Consider the following 22,027-nt stretch of genomic DNA (forward strand, 5'->3'; position numbering starts at 1 on the left):
CGCCAATTCGATTTTTGATAACATTACAGTGGTAAGGTTTCTTTTTGTTACAATCAATCATAAAACAGAAGAATAAAGTGCATGTGTGTGGGTGGCTTGGCTGGTGGGGGTGTCACTGTTACTCATTTCTAAGCTGAACATCAGTTCCACAGTATAGGTTGGTTGCCATGGTGAGGGCCATTAATTTTGCAGGAACTCCTTCCTGGCTTTTCCAGTGCATGGAACAAGCACCAGCAGGGCGGGAGAAGGGTTATGGGACATGGAGTTGGATCCAAGAATTGTGAATAAGTAGGTTAGACAACCTCCCTCTCAGTTGGCAAGTGAGCTATGGCATTAGGGCTTCATCGAATGGTTGGCTCACCTTCAGAAGTACTAGTAAAAGCAAACAACTCCTTGTTTGCACACTGGAGAATGCCCAAAGATGGAGTTCATGTGCGCAAACACATGCTCTAGGCTACGGGCATGTTAACGACTGACAGAGTGAGACCATGTTGAGTTGAAGAATGACATTTGAGGTTGTAATAGGTGGTTGATGGGTTTGGTAAGCCCATAAAGTAAGGCAATTAAAATGTCAAAACACTCAATTAAAACATAATATAAGACGTATGAATTATTTTAGCCCATGTAATAAAATAATTTCGGTTTTATCTATCGTCTACTCCTGATATCAACATACAGCTGTTGCATCTCAGGTTAGGGTTATAACTTAGCCGAAATAGCAGTGTCTGTCTGCTACAGGTGCACGCTACGCTCCTCCCCACTCGGCCGGCGCCCGTTAGACAGGTGCGGTTTTAGGATATTAGGAGTAGCCTAGCCTGTGCCCAAGGCGATAATATTGTTCTTTGGTAGCCCTCGGCTGACGGTTGCAGTAGCCTACCTATGATGCAAGGCAGAGTCTGCTGGGTCACTGACCTGTCGTACCCTGTTTAACCGAGTGTCTTTGGTATGAAAATTCTCCTCCTCCTTCAGAGTTACCACCTCCTCTCACAAACCACCCCGTTACCTACTGGAGTTTGGCATTTCTACAGTTGGTCAGTCGCGGCTGGCAACGCGAAGCGGATGAGGACTCTCCGTGGTTCAAACATTTCTCTCCAACTACAGTGCGCGGTATAAAGTTCAGATAGCGAAGGAGAAACTTCAAAGGTAAGAATAAATTTAGCAAAGTTACGTTTGTTTGCTTGTCCTTTGAGCGTTTTTTCCCTCTCATGCTTACTATGAAACAAGTACCCGACGGATTGTTTCTCAAAGACAGGTGTCCCTCGCGCAAGCATTAGGTGTACTGTAATTTGAGTCCATTCCCTCATTGTAGAAGGTCATATAAAGCTATTTCTCTAGAGATAGGAGACATAGTCGACGTAACTACATGCTTAATGTGTGTGTTAGGCTACTATTACAACTCGCCGTTGAGCTACGTGGTGAATGTTGAAGATGACCATAAAGGTTATAATTAAACAGGGTAGTCGAAAAGTACCGTTTATGTACGAGGACCTGAATGATAACATTGTCTGCCAGCCATGCGCTTTTCATTCACAATGCCTAGAGAAAGCACTCATAAGTCATCCGTTATAAACCAATAACCACCAAAACATTTTGCCATGTGCGCGCGCGCGAGTGATGCATATTTACATAAGTTTTTTGTTTCACTTCTGAAATACGCCAGCTCAAATACATTGCATTCCTTGCCGTTTTCACTCTGTCTGTTGTAAGAAATGTCATACTTCCTGTAGATTAAACATTTACTGCAGTCAAAACAACTTCAAAGGAACCACTTTTGTGTTCTCTGTTGGCTTACTAAGGCACTCTCGCGTGCAAACCAACATTACCGTAGATTGCCATGATCAAATTAAGTCAAATGAAGTAAAGACAGCTACTTTGACTACAGCCTTTTGTAGCCTACATAGGCACGCGCGTAATGTCACTTCAATTAACCACACATTGGGTTGATCATCTACCTGCAATGATGTGTATATGCTTGTTTTACTGGATTAATTATTGATCATTTTAGATAGCCTATTAGATATTAAGATCAAATCAAATGCAGGTGTTGCTAGTCATGAACATGTGGGACTACTTTGGCACATACAGTAGGTATCATTTGGCATTTCATTGAATGGTGTGACATCAGTAGTGAATTCACTATTACCCAATGTGTCTTACTCTGAGGCAATATCAATGATTTCATGTAGTTCATGCTGGTGCTGGAAATTTACTATGTATTGAATTGACAGTGAAACACTGGTTCTGAAACACATGCAGTAGGCTACCTCCAGTGAAGTGAAATGATGAGCAGAGAGATGAGCTCAATTCTCCACATCCTCTTGTAGCAATCCTTTCTCTGACTAATTCCGCTTCTGTCAAACAATGTGACCTGTTCTTTGTCAGATTTTATGGGTCTACATTAGTCAGTCATGGATAGTCCTACTGGTCAGAACTAGCGATAGCTCATTCTTTCTGGGTTAGTGGTTTGCATAGCTGTCACAGGATTTTAGTGTGTTGGTGTATAAGAACTGGGTATGAGATGCAAAGGTGTAATTAACCTCTGTCACATCTGCAGCAGCACCTGTTTGGCATTATGTATCGCTGACATGATAATTGCGTCTGTTCTGGAGCTGTGCTGGCAGTAAATGTTGGTGTGTAGGTTAGTGAGTGACTGTTGGTGTGGCATCATCACGTTAGAACAATCTTTCTGAGCTTTTCCGAGTGAGTGGTTTCCAGCTCACTGATCACCACCAACTCTGCTTATTGAACACTGGCAAAACCATTTATCCTCAATTTAGTGTGTATATTGCTTTGAACAACTTGCTTCAGCCGAATCCATACCGATGTGATCAATAATGGTCAAAAGCAGAGGCAGGAGGGAGGTTGCTGGGGGTTGGGCAGAATGGCTGAATGGTTGATGGTCACCCATTCAGTAAGAGTGAGTACAACTGCATTGTAACAATAAGCCGCAGCAAAGCTTTCTTTGGCAGGTGGACTCATCATTACACATGCATAGGCTTCAGGTAGCTGATACAGAAGGGCAAGTAGGTTGGCATTTATTGCACAGACTTAGGACACAGGGCAAAGGCAGACAAAGGCACTAATACGAAGAAAAACTACACAAAGACGTGCAGCACGAATTTCTAAATTTGAACATTGTTAGCAGAGTTACACTTAACGTACAAAACATAGAATACAGGGAAATGCATAACTCCCCTTTTGCATGTTGCATATAGGTTGTAATGTAGGATAGTCACCAATCCACTGAGATGAATGAAGGATTCTGTCATTTGCACAATGCTGAAGATAAACTCAAAATAATGTTTTGTTTTTTTTACAATTTCAAAGTGTTTTCCAAGATGGTTTTACCCATTCCTGAGTCTTGTATAATTTTGTGATGCGTTGAATAGACCATGACCTTTGAAGCACCTAGTGTGTGTTTTTACCTTCATACAGTAAATACAGTACAATGTGAACCTGATCGCTTGAAGTATCAATGCTTCTCACACACCACAGTATCCACAGCATTGTCAGGTGACCAGTGCAGTTGCCCTACTTCAAGTAAATGCGGAGATAGACCATGGCTTCTTATGGGATGGTACAGACCATGGCTCTCTACGTGACAGTGGCAGTCCATGGCTTCTTTTATGATGGTGGCAAACCATGGCTCCTTAAGTAACTGTGGGAGAGCATGTCTCTTTATGTGGCTGTGAAGGGCGTTTGACAGCCCGGAAGGTTCTCCCTCTTTCTTGTCCAGCAGCCCACCCCTCTGGGGACAGGGCTGGCCTGGACCCTTGACCCCTGCCTTCAAAGCCAAGATGATAGAGTGTGAGGTTTCAAGCCTTGATCAAAGTCACCTAGACAGACACACACACACACACACACACACACACACACACACACACACACACACATACATACACACACACACACACACACACACACACACACACACACACACACACACACACACACACACACACACACACACACACACACACACACACACACACGCTAAAGCACACACACTATGCCCCCAAACTCTCTGGGCTTACCCACGAATCAAGAGATGCTATGGGCAATTTTGTATCTGCTTGGCATCAACCATTTTCCGCCTTCCGAGTTGATATGTATTGTTGCAAGACAGTGTGACACTGAAGGGTTTTGTGTTTCCCTTTTGTGCAACACCCAGTGAGATGATGATCCATTATTCAGACACGGCCCGCATCTGTATATGACTCACTTCTGGTAAAAGGTTGCTCCTTAACTCCCTATGTGTGTGTGTGTGTACAGTACGCTCCATTTCAGTGACACACACACACACACACACACACACACACAGGCAATCAAAGGAGACCAGAATCGAACAGAAGCTCAGACAGAAGGCTATTGTAGTCATAATAGTGGCTTCACACACACACACTGGACGTTACATAGAACGGGAGTCCCACACATATCAAGTTGGACATATTGAAATGGCTCAGAGCTTTTGTGCTCGAGAGGATGTCCTCCTGCATACATGTCAAAGCACGTGACCATCTTGGTTAGTACTACCACTCTCTAAGGTGCATGCTGAAATATTTAGTTTCCTTTTCATTTTTTATACTTAAGCACTATTGCATAAGACTGTTGTGCTGCTATTAGCACGGATGCTGTTGTGGTTTTTTTGTAGTATTTGTTATACTGACTACATTTTAATTTCATGAAGGCCCTTTAATGGGGACATACAGTGAGGTGGTGATGTTGCGCTTTTAATGTGTGTGTGTGTGTGTGTGTGTGTGTGTGTGTGTGTGTGTGTGTGTGTGTGTGTGTGTGTGTGTGTGTGTGTGTGTGTGTGTGTGTCCATATCATTCACTCCCCAAAAACCTGCGCTAGGTGTGCTTGTGTCTTTTTTTCCTCGGCGTGTGCCACTTGCACGCTTCTGCCAAAATCCAAGGGCTCTCTCACACATGCCTAATGGATTTGGACGCGCGGACTGACATAGACTCCTCTGTGGCTGCATTCACATGGGGTGTGTCCCAACTGGCAGTCTAATTCCATTACAGAGACCTAATCTTGGATGAACTGAGCAGGTTACTTTAATGAGGATATGGAGTGCTCAGTGCTGATTGTTCCGCAGCCGATTGGTGCAGTACTGAAGCCAGGTTTGTCTCACTGTGTGTTTCTCCCCTCGGTGTCATTGATGGAGATGTTTAATCTCATTAGATGCCTTTGCCGCTATTGTCACCTGTCTACAGAGGTATTGTTTGATGCTGTTAGAGATACATTATTTATGATATGATAGACTGAAGAAAAAAAAAGAATCGGCACAGAGCTATAAATAGAAATGCTACAGTTGTTTGTCAGTTGTTTGTCATGGCATGTCATGTCATGTCACCAAGCCCTGAGTCCATAGAGATCAGGCATAGTATTTTTATGCAAATTGACATAGTGGTGGATACAGTGATACCTGGCTCAGGGGAGTTTTTAAGGTAAGTGTATGCATGTGGTGATATTGGTTATTTTACTGTTTATTACCCTAATTCTCTGATTGAATGGGGTGTTTTGGTCTTGAGCTTGCACAGTGCAGTTTTATACTGTTCCACTGTTGCACAGGTAATGTGAGAGAATATGTGAATCCCTCCATTAGCCTACTGGTATTTGTGTTAATGTGTTTTTGTGTGTGTGCATTTATGCAACTCACTTATTCCTTTACTGCCAACCAATTACTGAAGCAGCAGTCAATGAATCACAGATGGAATACCCTGGTGTAATATTTTTGAGTGGCGTTTGACTGATCACTCATTTGGGTCAAATGATCAACTTGTAAAATCTATAATGAAACAGACGATTGTAATGGCTAACAGAGGGAATAAGACATAATCAGGTGTCTTTATGTAATCTCTGGCCATGGCACTGTAATGAGTGTTTTTTTTTTGATAGAGCATAAAGCCTTCTCTATCAGTGCAGGTGCCGCTGAAGCCTGGAAAAATGGCATGCTTGTGTGAAATGACATTTATGATAGCCCACTATTGAATGTGGTATTATCTCAGTGGTATTGATCGGGCAGATTAGATACAATATCAAGAAATGAGATCACATCTGTCTTGAGGCTTCAGGTAGGCCTAAGCCTAGTTTAAGATGAAGCATCAGATTACTCTATCTGATGCACACACCATTGCCCAGCCCTCACCACCTCCACCACCACCACCCCACATCACCCACCCAAAGCCCCATGAGCTGTCTGAGTGCTGGGGCCTTGGCTTGGCTCGGCATTGGGAGATATGCTGGGCACTGCCTGTCTCCCCATTGCCATCTGTGCTCTCCACTCTGCATCAGCTAACTTATCAGTCTTACAAAGATAGCAGTCACATTCGCAGCCACACTCACACACACACACACTCACACACACACACACACACACACACACACACACACACACACACACACACACACACACACACACACACACACACACACACACACACACACCACACACACCACACACAAGCACACATTACAGGCAATAAGTGACTGTCTGTAAAATGGTATACTGCATTTTTAACACAAGGCTAGAGAGCACATCTTGATCCAATGATCAGTTGATTCATACTTACCTGTACAAGGATTGGAAATAACCTGTGATATGGACACTATGAAGAAGTTGTCAAGTATTATGCTAGGAAGTTTTATGGCCTGGATTTTGAGGATCTTCTTTGTTGTTGCTTTATGTTGTGCTTTATGCTGGATGATGTTTGTTATATTACTGGTTTTAGGGAAATGAGCACTTGAGGACTACGCAGGCGTGTTGCTGTAAAGTATCAGATATTGTGTGCCTGGTTAATTGACCCCATAGGGCGACTTTATTTTGCCTCTGAAAAGCAAAGTCACACATTTTCTAAAAATACAGTCATAATTAGCGATGGAATAACACTGCCAGATAATTACAGTGCATGAAAATGCACTGTACTGTTCTTCCTATTCTTCTTATTATTACAGTGCATGAAAATGCACTGTACTGTTCTTCCTAGGCTTCTTCTTCTTATTATTACAGTGCATGAAAATGCACTGTACTGTTCTTCCTATTCTTCTTATTATTACAGTGCATGAAAATGCACTGTACTGTTCTTCCTAGGTTTCTTATTATTCCAACTTCTTCTAACGCTCGCAATTCAGCTTGAACCGTTTAACGTAGAAACTTGATTCAAACTTTGTTACGTAGGTCTTACTAAGGAGACCTGTGCAATATATTTTTCAACTTTGTAACTTTTATACTTTTTAAACTGTAAATTAAAAACTATTAAACATTTCCCCATAGACTTAACATTGCTCATTATGACATCACGGCAGCAATTAGAATGTTACGCCAGGTGGCCAGTCCAGGTGCAGCAGCTCTCTCTCTCTCTCAGGCTACATACACTGGCTCTCTTAAGACTAGCCAGTTAAATTGATTACACCTGTATCTGTATCCACTACTCTCAGTAGAGAGCTGTGTCTCTCCAGTCTACAAGAATATAAGGCACATTCCATCCAACATTCTATCCATTCATCTTCTTCAGACCATTCACTCATCCACCCATTAAACTGTCTATCAACATCTATTAAACAATCTGCCTATCAACATCCATTAAACTCTCTGTCTATCAACATTAATTAGACTATCTACATTCAACTTTTAAATGATTTACTCTGTCTCAGGCTTTAAGCACACTCTCTCTTAAGACTAGCCAGTTAAATTGATTACACCTGTATCAACTACTCTCAGAGAGCTGTATCAGTGTCTCTCTTAACAAGAATATAAGGCACATTCCATCCAACCTTCTATCCATTCATCTTCTTCAGACCATTCACTCATCCACCCATTAAACTGTCAATCAATATCTATTAAACAATCTGCCTATCAACATCCATTAAACATTCTGTCTATCAACATTAATTAGACTATCTACATACAACTTTCAAAGTATTTACTGTGGGTGCCTCTCAAGCAGCGTTTATATGTCCTCCCTCGCTCCTCGCTCCTCAATGATCTACATAAAGAAAGATAGAAGAAGGGCTAGACCAGGGGTAGGCAACCTATGGCACGGGTGCCACTGCTGGCACGCCGAGGCATAATCACTGGCACACCTCACCAGCATCAGCAAAAAAAAAAATCTCAGACTGACGAAGTGACAAACTACAAACCCCAGATAAAAAAAGCTCAGCCAAGAAAAGCAAGGACAGGGATCACACTGACTGGTAGGCAAGATATACCTTTTAATTGAGACATATAGCCTATGATCCATTTTAGCCTCAGCCCACACTGTTCAGTTAAATAGGCCTGCTGTTGCCTATAAAATGTTGTGGCCGTTTCGTTTGTTATGCAAGGCTATAATAATAATAATAATAATAATAATAATAATAATAATAATAATAATAAAAATAATAATAATAATTATTATTATTATTAACATTTTATTTTATTAGCACATTTTCAATGTAAAATAAAATGCCAAATTTGTAGAAGTATATTCCCGTTGTTTGTGTGTTTTTTAACCATTATTGTTGATAGTGGCACACTCATTGACTAGAAATTTTGAAATTGGCACTGGAGGTCTCAAAGGTTGCCGACCCCTGGGCTAGACTATCCCATTGTTGCCGCTCCAACATTCTTTATGTAGATCAGTGAGGATCGAGGAGCGAGAGAGGACGCGTAAACGCTATATGAGAGGCACCTTCTGTCTCAGGCTTTAAGCATACAATCTCATTTAGACTACAGATTCTGTTTCACTACTTCCTCTGTCCACAACTGTTTCAAAATAAAGGTCCTCACTGCAATAATACACTATTAAATCATTTAACCATTGTAACTACTCAACTATTTAACTGTTCAACCATTCTAACTGTCAGTTATCAACTAAGCCTCCAGTCAACTACACGAAACCTCCATGTACCTAGCAATCAACATACCAACCATTAAAATTAAGCGTTTATGACCGTTTCCATAGCAACCAACATGATTATGCTGCAGTAACTTCTTGCTTCCTGATAGTGGCCACCATGGATACCCTAGCAACAAATGTTTCAAAATAAAAGTCCTCACTAGCAAGTTAGCTAGTTAGCATGGTTAGCATAGTTAACATTGTTAGCATAGTTAGCATTTTTAGCATAACTGCAAAAAACATCTAACTAAGTTAGCTAATCAACCTGGTTAGCATTGTTAGCAATTTTAGCATAGTTAGCATTTTTAGCATTATTGCTAGAAATCATCAGTTAAGTTAGCTAATCAACCTGGTTAGCATTGTTAGTTTAAGTTAGCATTGTTACCATAGTTAGCATTGCTAGCATAGTTAGCATTTTTAGCATAACTGCTAGAAATCATTAGCTAAGTTAGCTAATCAACTTGGTTAACACTGTGAGCATAGTTAGCATAGTTAACATTTTTACCATTACTGCATGAAATCAGTAGCTAAGTTAACCAATCAACCTGGTTATCATTGTTACCATAGTTAACATTTTAACATGAATAGAAATCAGCAAATCAAAATGTTTCAGCTTTAAACTGTCTACCTTCACACTATCAACTCTCTGTAAACTATGCAACCACCATATTTACCCTAGCTACACCTTAGTAACCATATCTACATTATCTATCTATTTTTGCATTTCATGCACTGGTAATTCCTTGGAATTGCATTTCTAGTTATTATTAAACTTCTTCTTCTAACGCTCGCAATTCAGCTTCAACCGTTTAACGTAGAAACTTCATTCAAACTTTGTTGCGTAGGTCTTGCTTATGCCATATGTGCTTTATATTTTTCAACTTTGTAACTTTTATACTTTTTAAACTATTAGTTAAAAACTATCACCATTTCCCCCATAGACTTAACATTGCTCATTATGACATCACGGCAGCAATTAGAATGTTACCCCAGCTGGTCAGCCACCTGGGCACCAACTGTCAGTTTCTCTCAGGCTCCTCTCTGAAGACTACATATTCTGTTCCCCTGTATCCTCTGCGCACAACAGTATCAAAATAAGTCCTCCTAATTCCATCCAACTTTATATCCATTCATCTTCTTCAAACCATTCACTCATCCACCCATTCTAAACAGTCTGCCTATCAACAACATCAATTAGACGCTCTACATTGAACTTTTAAACAATCTACTCTGTCTCAGGCTGGCTCTCTTAAGACTAGCCAGTTAAATTGATTACACCTGTATCTGTATCCACTACTCTCAGTAGAGAGCTGTGTCTCTCCATTCTACAAGAATATAAGGCACATTCCATCCAACATTCTATCCATTCATCTTCTTCAGACCATTCACTCATCCACCCATTAAACTGTCTATCAACATCTATTAAACAATCTGTCTAACATCCATTAAACTCTCTGTCTATCAACATTAATTAGACTATCTACATTCAACTTTTAAACAATCTACTCTGTCTCAGGCTGGCTCTCTTAAGACTAGCCAGTTAAATTGATTACACCTGTATCAACTACTCTCAGAGAGCTGTATCAGTGTCTCTCTTAACAAGAATATAAGGCACATTCCATCCAACCTTCTATCCATTCATCTTCTTCAGACCATTCACTCATCCACCCATTAAACTGTCAATCAATATCTATTAAACAATCTGCCTATCAACATCAATTAAACATTCTATCTATCAACATTAATTAGACTATCTACATACAACTTTTAAAGTATTTACTGTGGGTCCCTCTCAAGCAGCGTTTATATGTCCTCCCTCGATCCTCGATCCTCAATGATCTACATAAAGAAAGATAGAAGAAGGGCTAGACTATCCCATTGTTGCCGCTCCATCATTCTTTATGTAGATCAGTGAGGAGCGAGAGAGGACGCGTAAACGCTATGAGAAGCACCTTCTGTCTCAGGCTTTAAGCATACAATCTCATTAAGACTACAGATCCTGTTTCACTACTTCCTCTGTCCACAACTGTTTCAAAATAAAGGTCCTCACTGCAATAATACACTATTAAATCATTTAACCATTGAAACTACTCAACTATTGAACTGTTCAACCATTCCAACTGTCAGTTATCATCCACTATGCCTCCAGTCAACTACATGAAACCTCCATGTACCTAGCAACCAACATAGCAACCATTAAAAAGTGTTTATGACCGTTTCCATAGCAACCAACATGATTATACTGCAGTAACTTCTTGTTTCCTGATAGTGGCCACCATGGATACCCTAGCAACAAATGTTTCAAAATAAAAGTCCTCACTAGCAAGTTAGCTAGTTACCATGGTTAGCATAGTTAGCATTGTTAGCATAGTTAGCATTTTTAGCATAACTGCAAAAAATCATCAACTAAGTTAGCTAATTAACCTGGTTAGCATTGTTAGCAAATTTAGCATTGTTAGCATAGTTAGCATTTTTAGCATTACTGCTAGAAATCATCGGTTAAGTTAGCTAATCAACCTGGTTAGCATTGTTAGCATTGCTAGCATAGTAAGCATTTTTAGCGTAACTGCTAGAAATCATTAGCTAAGTTAGCTAATCAACATTTTAACATGAATAGAAATCATTAGTTAAGTTAGAACTGGAACGTTTCATCTTTAAACTGTCTACCTTCACACTATCAACTCTCTGTAAACTATGCAACCACCATGTTTACCCTAGCTACACCTTAGTAACCATATCTACATTATCTATCTATTTTTGCATTTTCATGCACTGGTAATTCCTTGGAATTGCATTTCTAGTTCTTCTTCTAACGCACGCAAATCAGCTAGAACCGTTTAACGTAGAAACTTCATTCAAACTGCGTTACGTAGGTCTTACTTATGACATGTGTGCTATGACTTTTCAACTTTGTAACTTTTATACTTTTTAAACTATTAGTTAAAAACTATTACAATTTCCCCCATAGACTTAACATTGCTCATTATGACATCACGGCAGCAATTAGAATCTTACGCCAGGTGGCCGGCCACCTGGGCACCAACTGTCAGTTTCTCTGGCTAAAAGCATACAGTCTCTCAGAAGACTACATATCCTGTTCACTGTTTCCTCTGTCCACAACTGTTTCAAAATAAAAGTTCTCAGTGCAATAATACACCATTAAATCATTTAACCATTGAAACTACTCAACTATTGAACTGTTCAACCATTCCAACTGTCAGTATCATCCACTATGCCTCCAGTCAACTACATGAAACCTCCATCAACTGTATCAACATAAGTCTTCCTAATTCCATCCAACTTTCTATCCATTCATCTTCTTCAAACCATTCACTCATCCACCCATTCTAAACAGTCTGCCTATCAACATCAATTAGACGATCTACATTCAACTTTTAAACAATCTCCTCTGTCTCAGGCTCAGGTATCTCTACACTCTGGCTCTCTTAAGACTAGCCAGTTAAATTGATTACACCTGTATCTGTATCCACTACTCTCAGTAGAGAGCTGTGTCTCTCCATTCTACAAGAATATAAGGCACATTCCATCCAACTTTCTATCCATTCATCTTCTTCAAACCATTCACTCATCCACACATTCTAAACAGTCTGCCTATCAACATCAATTAGACGATCTACATTCAACTTTTAAACAATCTCCTCTGTCTCAGGCTCAGGTATCTCTACACTCTGGCTCTCTTAAGACTAGCCAGTTAAATTGATTACACCTGTATCTGTATCCACTACTCTCAGTAGAGAGCTGTGTCTCCATTCGACAAGAATATAAGGCACATTCCATCCAACTTTCTATCCATTCATCTTCTTCAGACCATTGACTCATCCACCCATTAAACTGTCTATCAACATCCATTAAACTCTCTATCTATCAACATTAATTAGACTATCTACATTCAACTTTTAAATTATTTACTCTGTCTCAGGCTTTAAGGATACACTCTGGCTCTCCTAAGACTAGCCAGTTAAATTGATTACACCTGTATCAACTGTCAGTTTCTCTGGCTTTAAGCATACAATCTCTCTGAAGACTACATATCCTGTTAACTGTTTCCTCTGTCCACAACTGTTTCAAAATAAAAGTCCTCACTGCAATAATACACTATTAAATCATTTAACCATTGAAACTACTCAACTATTTAACTGTTCAACCATTCCAACTGTCAGTTATCATCAACTATGCCTCCAGTCAACTACATGAAACCTCCATGTACCTAGCAACCAACATAGCAACCATTAAAATTAAGTGTTTATGACCGTTTCCATAGCAACCAACATGATTATACTGCAGTAACTTCTTGGTTCCTGATAGTGGCCACCATGGATACCCTAGCAACAAATGTTTCAAAATAAAAGTCCTCACTAGCAAGTTAGCTAGTTAGCATGGTTAGCATAGTTAGCATTGTTAACATAGTTAGCATTTTTAGCATAACTGCAAAAAATCATCCACTAAGTTAGCTAATCAACCTGGTTAGCATTGTTAGCAAATTTAGCATTGTTAGCATAGTTAGCATTTTTAGCATTACTGCTAGAAATCATCGGTTAAGTTAGCTAATCAACCTGGTTAGCATTGTTAGTAAAGTTAGCATTGCTAGCATAATTAGCATTTTTAGAATAACTGCTAGAATTCATTAGCTAAGTTAGCTAATCAACATTTTAAAATGAATAGAAATCATTAGTTAAGTTAGAACTGGAATGTTTCATCTTTAAACTGTCTACCTTCACACTATCAACTCTCTGTAAACTATGCAACCACCATGTTTACCCTAGCTACACCTTAGTAACCATGTCTACATTATCTATCTATTTTTGCATTTTCATGCACTGGTAATTCCTTGGAATTGCATTTCTAGTTATTTTCTTTATTATTATTCCGCTGACAGCTTTTTCTAACCGCAATTTCTCTTCAACCGTTTAACTTATAAACTTCATTCAAACTTTGTAACGTAGGTATTCTAATGGATCGGGTTGCTATGACTTTTCAACTTTGTAACTTTTATACTTTTTGAACTATAAATTAAAAACTATTAAAAATTTCCCCATAGACTTAACATTGGCCTCTATGACATCACAATCGGGTCGTTGAGCAATTAGAATCTTATGCCAGGTGGCCAGCCCCACCTGCAGCAGCCCTCTCTCTCTCAGGCTTTAAGCATACAGTCTCTCTGTGAAGACTACATATCCTGTTAACTGTTTCCTCTGTCCACAACTGTTTCAAAATAAAAGTCCTCACTGCAATAATACACTATTAAATCATTTAACCACTGAAACTACTCAACTATTTAACTGTTCAACCATTCCAACTGTCATTTATCATCAACTATGCCTCCAGTCAACTAAATGAATCCTCCATGTACCTAGCAACCAACATAGCAACCATTAAAATTAAGCGTTTTTGACAGTTTCCATAGCAACCAACATGATTATACTACAGTAACTTCTTTATTCTTGATAGTGGGCACCATGGATACCCTAGCAACTACTGTTTCAAAATAAAAGTCCTCACTAGCAAGTTAGCATTGTTAGCACAGTTAGCATTGTTAACATAGTTAGCATTTTTAGCATAACTGCTAAAAATGATTAGCTAAGTTAGCTCATCAACCTGGTTAGCATTGTTAGCATAGTTAGCATTGTTAACATAGTTAGCATTTTTAGCACAACTGCTAAAATGATTAGCTAAGTTAGCTAATCAACGTGGTTAGCATAGTTAACATAGTTAGCAATGTTAGCATAGTTAGCATTTTTTAGCATTACTGTTAGAAATCATCAGCTAAGTTAACTTATCAACCTGGTTAGCATTGTTAGCATAGTTAACATTTTAGAATACCTGTTAGAAATTATTAGTTAAGTTAGAACAGGAATGTTTAAGCTTTAAAATGTCTACCTTAACACTATCAACTCTCTTTAAACTATGCAACCACCATGTTTACCCTAGCTACACCTTAGTAGCCATATCTACATTTTTTTGCATTTTCATGCACTGGTAATTCCTTGGAATTGCATTTCTAGTTATTATTAAACTTCTTCTTCTAACGCTCGCAATTCAGCTTCAACCGTTTAACGTAGAAACTTCATTCAAACTTTGTTGCGTAGGTCTTGCTTATGCCATATGTGCTTTATATTTTTCAACTTTGTAACTTTTATACTTTTTAAACTATTAGTTAAAAACTATCACCATTTCCCCCATAGACTTAACATTGCTCATTATGACATCACGGCAGCAATTAGAATGTTACCCCAGCTGGTCAGCCACCTGGGCACCAACTGTCAGTTTCTCTCAGGCTCCTCTCTGAAGACTACATATTCTGTTCCCCTGTATCCTCTGCGCACAACAGTATCAAAATAAGTCCTCCTAATTCCATCCAACTTTATATCCATTCATCTTCTTCAAACCATTCACTCATCCACCCATTCTAAACAGTCTGCCTATCAACAACATCAATTAGACGCTCTACATTGAACTTTTAAACAATCTACTCTGTCTCAGGCTGGCTCTCTTAAGACTAGCCAGTTAAATTGATTACACCTGTATCTGTATCCACTACTCTCAGTAGAGAGCTGTGTCTCTCCATTCTACAAGAATATAAGGCACATTCCATCCAACATTCTATCCATTCATCTTCTTCAGACCATTCACTCATCCACCCATTAAACTGTCTATCAACATCTATTAAACAATCTGTCTAACATCCATTAAACTCTCTGTCTATCAACATTAATTAGACTATCTACATTCAACTTTTAAATTATTTACTCTGTCTCAGGCTTTAAGATACTCTTAAGACTAGCCAGTTAAATTGATTACACCTGTGTCAACTACTCTCAGAGAGCTGTATCAGTGTCTCTCTTAACAAGAATATAAGGCACATTCCATCCAACCTTCTATCCATTCATCTTCTTCAGACCATTCACTCATCCACCCATTAAACTGTCAATCAATATCTATTAAACAATCTGCCTATCAACATCCATTAAACATTCTATCTATCAACATTAATTAGACTATCTACATACAACTTTTAAAGTATTTACTGTGGGTCCCTCTCAAGCAGCGTTTATATGTCATCCCTCGATCCTCGATCCTCAATGATCTACATAAAGAAAGATAGAAGAAGGGCTAGACTATCCCATTGTTGCCGCTCCATCATTCTTTATGTAGATCAGTGAGGAGCGAGAGAGGACGCGTAAACGCTATGAGAAGCACCTTCTGTCTCAGGCTTTAAGCATACAATCTCATTAAGACTACAGATCCTGTTTCACTACTTCCTCTGTCCACAACTGTTTCAAAATAAAGGTCCTCACTGCAATAATACACTATTAAATCATTTAACCATTGAAACTACTCAACTATTGAACTGTTCAACCATTCCAACTGTCAGTTATCATCCACTATGCCTCCAGTCAACTACATGAAACCTCCATGTACCTAGCAACCAACATAGCAACCATTAAAAAGTGTTTATGACCGTTTCCATAGCAACCAACATGATTATACTGCAGTAACTTCTTGTTTCCTGATAGTGGCCACCATGGATACCCTAGCAACAAATGTTTCAAAATAAAAGTCCTCACTAGCAAGTTAGCTAGTTACCATGGTTAGCATAGTTAGCATTGTTAGCATAGTTAGCATTTTTAGCATAACTGCAAAAAATCATCAACTAAGTTAGCTAATTAACCTGGTTAGCATTGTTAGCAAATTTAGCATTGTTAGCATAGTTAGCATTTTTAGCATTACTGCTAGAAATCATCGGTTAAGTTAGCTAATCAACCTGGTTAGCATTGTTAGTAAAGTTAGCATTGCTAGCATAATTAGCATTTTTAGAATAACTGCTAGAATTCATTAGCTAAGTTAGCTAATCAACATTTTAAAATGAATAGAAATCATTAGTTAAGTTAGAACTGGAATGTTTCATCTTTAAACTGTCTACCTTCACACTATCAACTCTCTGTAAACTATGCAACCACCATGTTTACCCTAGCTACACCTTAGTAACCATGTCTACATTATCTATCTATTTTTGCATTTTCATGCACTGGTAATTCCTTGGAATTGCATTTCTAGTTATTTTCTTTATTATTATTCCGCTGACAGCTTTTTCTAACCGCAATTTCTCTTCAACCGTTTAACTTATAAACTTCATTCAAACTTTGTAACGTAGGTATTCTAATGGATCGGGTTGCTATGACTTTTCAACTTTGTAACTTTTATACTTTTTGAACTATAAATTAAAAACTATTAAAAATTTCCCCATAGACTTAACATTGGCCTCTATGACATCACAATCGGGTCGTTGAGCAATTAGAATCTTATGCCAGGTGGCCAGCCCCACCTGCAGCAGCCCTCTCTCTCTCAGGCTTTAAGCATACAGTCTCTCTGTGAAGACTACATATCCTGTTAACTGTTTCCTCTGTCCACAACTGTTTCAAAATAAAAGTCCTCACTGCAATAATACACTATTAAATCATTTAACCACTGAAACTACTCAACTATTTAACTGTTCAACCATTCCAACTGTCATTTATCATCAACTATGCCTCCAGTCAACTAAATGAATCCTCCATGTACCTAGCAACCAACATAGCAACCATTAAAATTAAGCGTTTTTGACAGTTTCCATAGCAACCAACATGATTATACTACAGTAACTTCTTTATTCTTGATAGTGGGCACCATGGATACCCTAGCAACTACTGTTTCAAAATAAAAGTCCTCACTAGCAAGTTAGCATTGTTAGCACAGTTAGCATTGTTAACATAGTTAGCATTTTTAGCATAACTGCTAAAAATGATTAGCTAAGTTAGCTCATCAACCTGGTTAGCATTGTTAGCATAGTTAGCATTGTTAACATAGTTAGCATTTTTAGCACAACTGCTAAAATGATTAGCTAAGTTAGCTAATCAACGTGGTTAGCATAGTTAACATAGTTAGCAATGTTAGCATAGTTAGCATTTTTTAGCATTACTGTTAGAAATCATCAGCTAAGTTAACTTATCAACCTGGTTAGCATTGTTAGCATAGTTAACATTTTAGAATACCTGTTAGAAATTATTAGTTAAGTTAGAACAGGAATGTTTAAGCTTTAAAATGTCTACCTTAACACTATCAACTCTCTTTAAACTATGCAACCACCATGTTTACCCTAGCTACACCTTAGTAGCCATATCTACATTTTTTTGCATTTTCATGCACTGGTAATTCCTTGGAATTGCATTTCTAGTTATTATTACAGTGCATGAAAATGCACTGTACTGTTCTTCCTAGGCTTCTTATTATTAAACTTCTTCTTCTAACGCTCGCAATTCAGCTTCAACCGTTTAACGTAGAAACTTCATTCAAACTTTGTTGCGTAGGTCTTGCTTATGCCATATGTGCTTTGTATTTTTCAACTTTGTAACTTTTATACTTTTTAAACTATTAGTTAAAAACTATCACCATTTCCCCCATAGACTTAACATTGCTCATTATGACATCACGGCAGCAATTAGAATGTTACCCCAGCTGGTCAGCCACCTGGGCACCAACTGTCAGTTTCTCTCAGGCTCCTCTCTGAAGACTACATATTCTGTTCCCCTGTATCCTCTGTGCACAACAGTATCAAAATAAGTCCTCCTAATTCCATCCAACTTTATATCCATTCATCTTCTTCAAACCATTCACTCATCCACCCATTCTAAACAGTCTGCCTATCAACAACATCAATTAGACGCTCTACATTGAACTTTTAAACAATCTACTCTGTCTCAGGCTGGCTCTCTTAAGACTAGCCAGTTAAATTGATTACACCTGTATCTGTATCCACTACTCTCAGTAGAGAGCTGTGTCTCTCCATTCTACAAGAATATAAGGCACATTCCATCCAACATTCTATCCATTCATCTTCTTCAGACCATTCACTCATCCACCCATTAAACTGTCTATCAACATCTATTAAACAATCTGTCTATCAACATCCATTAAACTCTCTGTCTATCAACATTAATTAGACTATCTACATTCAACTTTTAAATTATTTACTCTGTCTCAGGCTTTAAGAGTACTCTGGCTCTCTTAAGACTAGCCAGTTAAATTGATTACACCTGTGTCAACTACTCTCAGAGAGCTGTATCAGTGTCTCTCTTAACAAGAATATAAGGCACATTCCATCCAACCTTCTATCCATTCATCTTCTTCAGACCATTCACTCATCCACCCATTAAACTGTCAATCAATATAAAACAATCTGCCTATCAACATCCATTAAACATTCTATCTATCAACATTAATTAGACTATCTACATACAACTTTTAAAGTATTTACTGTGGGTCCCTCTCAAGCAGCGTTTATATGTCCTCCCTCGCTCCTCGATCCTCAATGATCTACATAAAGAAAGATAGAAGAAGGGCTAGACTATCCCATTGTTGCCGCTCCATCATTCTTTATGTAGATCAGTGAGGAGCGAGAGAGGACGCGTAAACGCTATGAGAGGCACCTTCTGTCTCAGGCTTTAAGCATACAATCTCATTAAGACTACAGATCCTGTTTCACTACTTCCTCTGTCCACAACTGTTTCAAAATAAAGGTCCTCACTGCAATAATACACTATTAAATCATTTAACCATTGAAACTACTCAACTATTGAACTGTTCAACCATTCCAACTGTCAGTTATCATCCACTATGCCTCCAGTCAACTACATGAAACCTCCATGTACCTAGCAACCAACATAGCAACCATTAAAATTAAGCGTTTATGACCGTTTCCATAGCAACCAACATGATTATACTGCAGTAACTTCTTGTTTCCTGATAGTGGCCACCATTGATACCCTAGCAACAAATGTTTCAAAATAAAAGTCCTCACTAGCAAGTTAGCTAGTTAGCATAGTTAGCATTGTTAACATAGTTAGCATTTTTAGCATAACTGCTAGAAATCATCGGTTAAGTTAGCTAATCAACCTGGTTAGCATTGTTAGTAAAGTTAGCATTGCTAGCATAATAAGCATTTTTAGCGTAACTGCTAGAAATCATTAGCTAAGTTAGCTAATCAACATTTTAACATGAATAGAAATCATTAGTTAAGTTAGAACTGGAATGTTTCATCTTTAAACTGTCTACCTTCACACTATCAACTCTCTGTAAACTATGCAACCACCATGTTTACCCTAGCTACACCTTAGTAACCATATCTACATTATCTATCTATTTTTGCATTTTCATGCACTGGTAATTCCTTGGAATTGCATTTCTAGTTAAACTTCTTCTTCTAACGCTCGCAATTCAGCTTCAACCGTTTAACGTAGAAACTTCATTCAAACTTTGTTGCGTAGGTCTTGCTTATGCCATATGTGCTTTATATTTTTCAACTTTGTAACTTTTATACTTTTTAAACTATTAGTTAAAAACTATCACCATTTCCCCCATAGACTTAACATTGCTCATTATGACATCACGGCAGCAATTAGAATGTTACCCCAGCTGGTCAGCCACCTGGGCACCAACTGTCAGTTTCTCTCAGGCTCCTCTCTGAAGACTACATATTCTGTTCCCCTGTATCCTCTGCGCACAACAGTATCAAAATAAGTCCTCCTAATTCCATCCAACTTTATATCCATTCATCTTCTTCAAACCATTCACTCATCCACCCATTCTAAACAGTCTGCCTATCAACAACATCAATTAGACGCTCTACATTGAACTTTTAAACAATCTACTCTGTCTCAGGCTGGCTCTCTTAAGACTAGCCAGTTAAATTGATTACACCTGTATCTGTATCCACTACTCTCAGTAGAGAGCTGTGTCTCTCCATTCTACAAGAATATAAGGCACATTCCATCCAACATTCTATCCATTCATCTTCTTCAGACCATTCACTCATCCACCCATTAAACTGTCTATCAACATCTATTAAACAATCTGTCTAACATCCATTAAACTCTCTGTCTATCAACATTAATTAGACTATCTACATTCAACTTTTAAATTATTTACTCTGTCTCAGGCTTTAAGATACTCTTAAGACTAGCCAGTTAAATTGATTACACCTGTGTCAACTACTCTCAGAGAGCTGTATCAGTGTCTCTCTTAACAAGAATATAAGGCACATTCCATCCAACCTTCTATCCATTCATCTTCTTCAGACCATTCACTCATCCACCCATTAAACTGTCAATCAATATCTATTAAACAATCTGCCTATCAACATCCATTAAACATTCTATCTATCAACATTAATTAGACTATCTACATACAACTTTTAAAGTATTTACTGTGGGTCCCTCTCAAGCAGCGTTTATATGTCATCCCTCGATCCTCGATCCTCAATGATCTACATAAAGAAAGATAGAAGAAGGGCTAGACTATCCCATTGTTGCCGCTCCATCATTCTTTATGTAGATCAGTGAGGAGCGAGAGAGGACGCGTAAACGCTATGAGAAGCACCTTCTGTCTCAGGCTTTAAGCATACAATCTCATTAAGACTACAGATCCTGTTTCACTACTTCCTCTGTCCACAACTGTTTCAAAATAAAGGTCCTCACTGCAATAATACACTATTAAATCATTTAACCATTGAAACTACTCAACTATTGAACTGTTCAACCATTCCAACTGTCAGTTATCATCCACTATGCCTCCAGTCAACTACATGAAACCTCCATGTACCTAGCAACCAACATAGCAACCATTAAAAAGTGTTTATGACCGTTTCCATAGCAACCAACATGATTATACTGCAGTAACTTCTTGTTTCCTGATAGTGGCCACCATGGATACCCTAGCAACAAATGTTTCAAAATAAAAGTCCTCACTAGCAAGTTAGCTAGTTACCATGGTTAGCATAGTTAGCATTGTTAGCATAGTTAGCATTTTTAGCATAACTGCAAAAAATCATCAACTAAGTTAGCTAATTAACCTGGTTAGCATTGTTAGCAAATTTAGCATTGTTAGCATAGTTAGCATTTTTAGCATTACTGCTAGAAATCATCGGTTAAGTTAGCTAATCAACCTGGTTAGCATTGTTAGCATTGCTAGCATAGTAAGCATTTTTAGCGTAACTGCTAGAAATCATTAGCTAAGTTAGCTAATCAACATTTTAACATGAATAGAAATCATTAGTTAAGTTAGAACTGGAACGTTTCATCTTTAAACTGTCTACC

General features: G+C 38.4%; 1 protein-coding gene across 2 annotated transcripts in view; it reads left to right on the plus strand.

The window, feature by feature from the left end:
* Window positions 1-997: 997 nt before the first annotated feature.
* LOC134095359 (SH3 and multiple ankyrin repeat domains protein 2-like) overlaps window positions 998-22,027 on the plus strand; it is a 152,090-nt gene continuing 131,060 nt past the window's right edge. For both annotated transcript variants that reach the window (XM_062548826.1, XM_062548827.1), the window contains exon 1: window positions 998-1,143. The gene's annotated coding sequence lies outside the window, so the exon portion shown is untranslated. The remainder of the gene's footprint in view (window positions 1,144-22,027) is intronic.

This window comes from Sardina pilchardus, chromosome 11 (genome assembly GCF_963854185.1).
Source record: "Sardina pilchardus chromosome 11, fSarPil1.1, whole genome shotgun sequence".
Classification (NCBI taxonomy): domain Eukaryota; kingdom Metazoa; phylum Chordata; class Actinopteri; order Clupeiformes; family Clupeidae; genus Sardina; species Sardina pilchardus.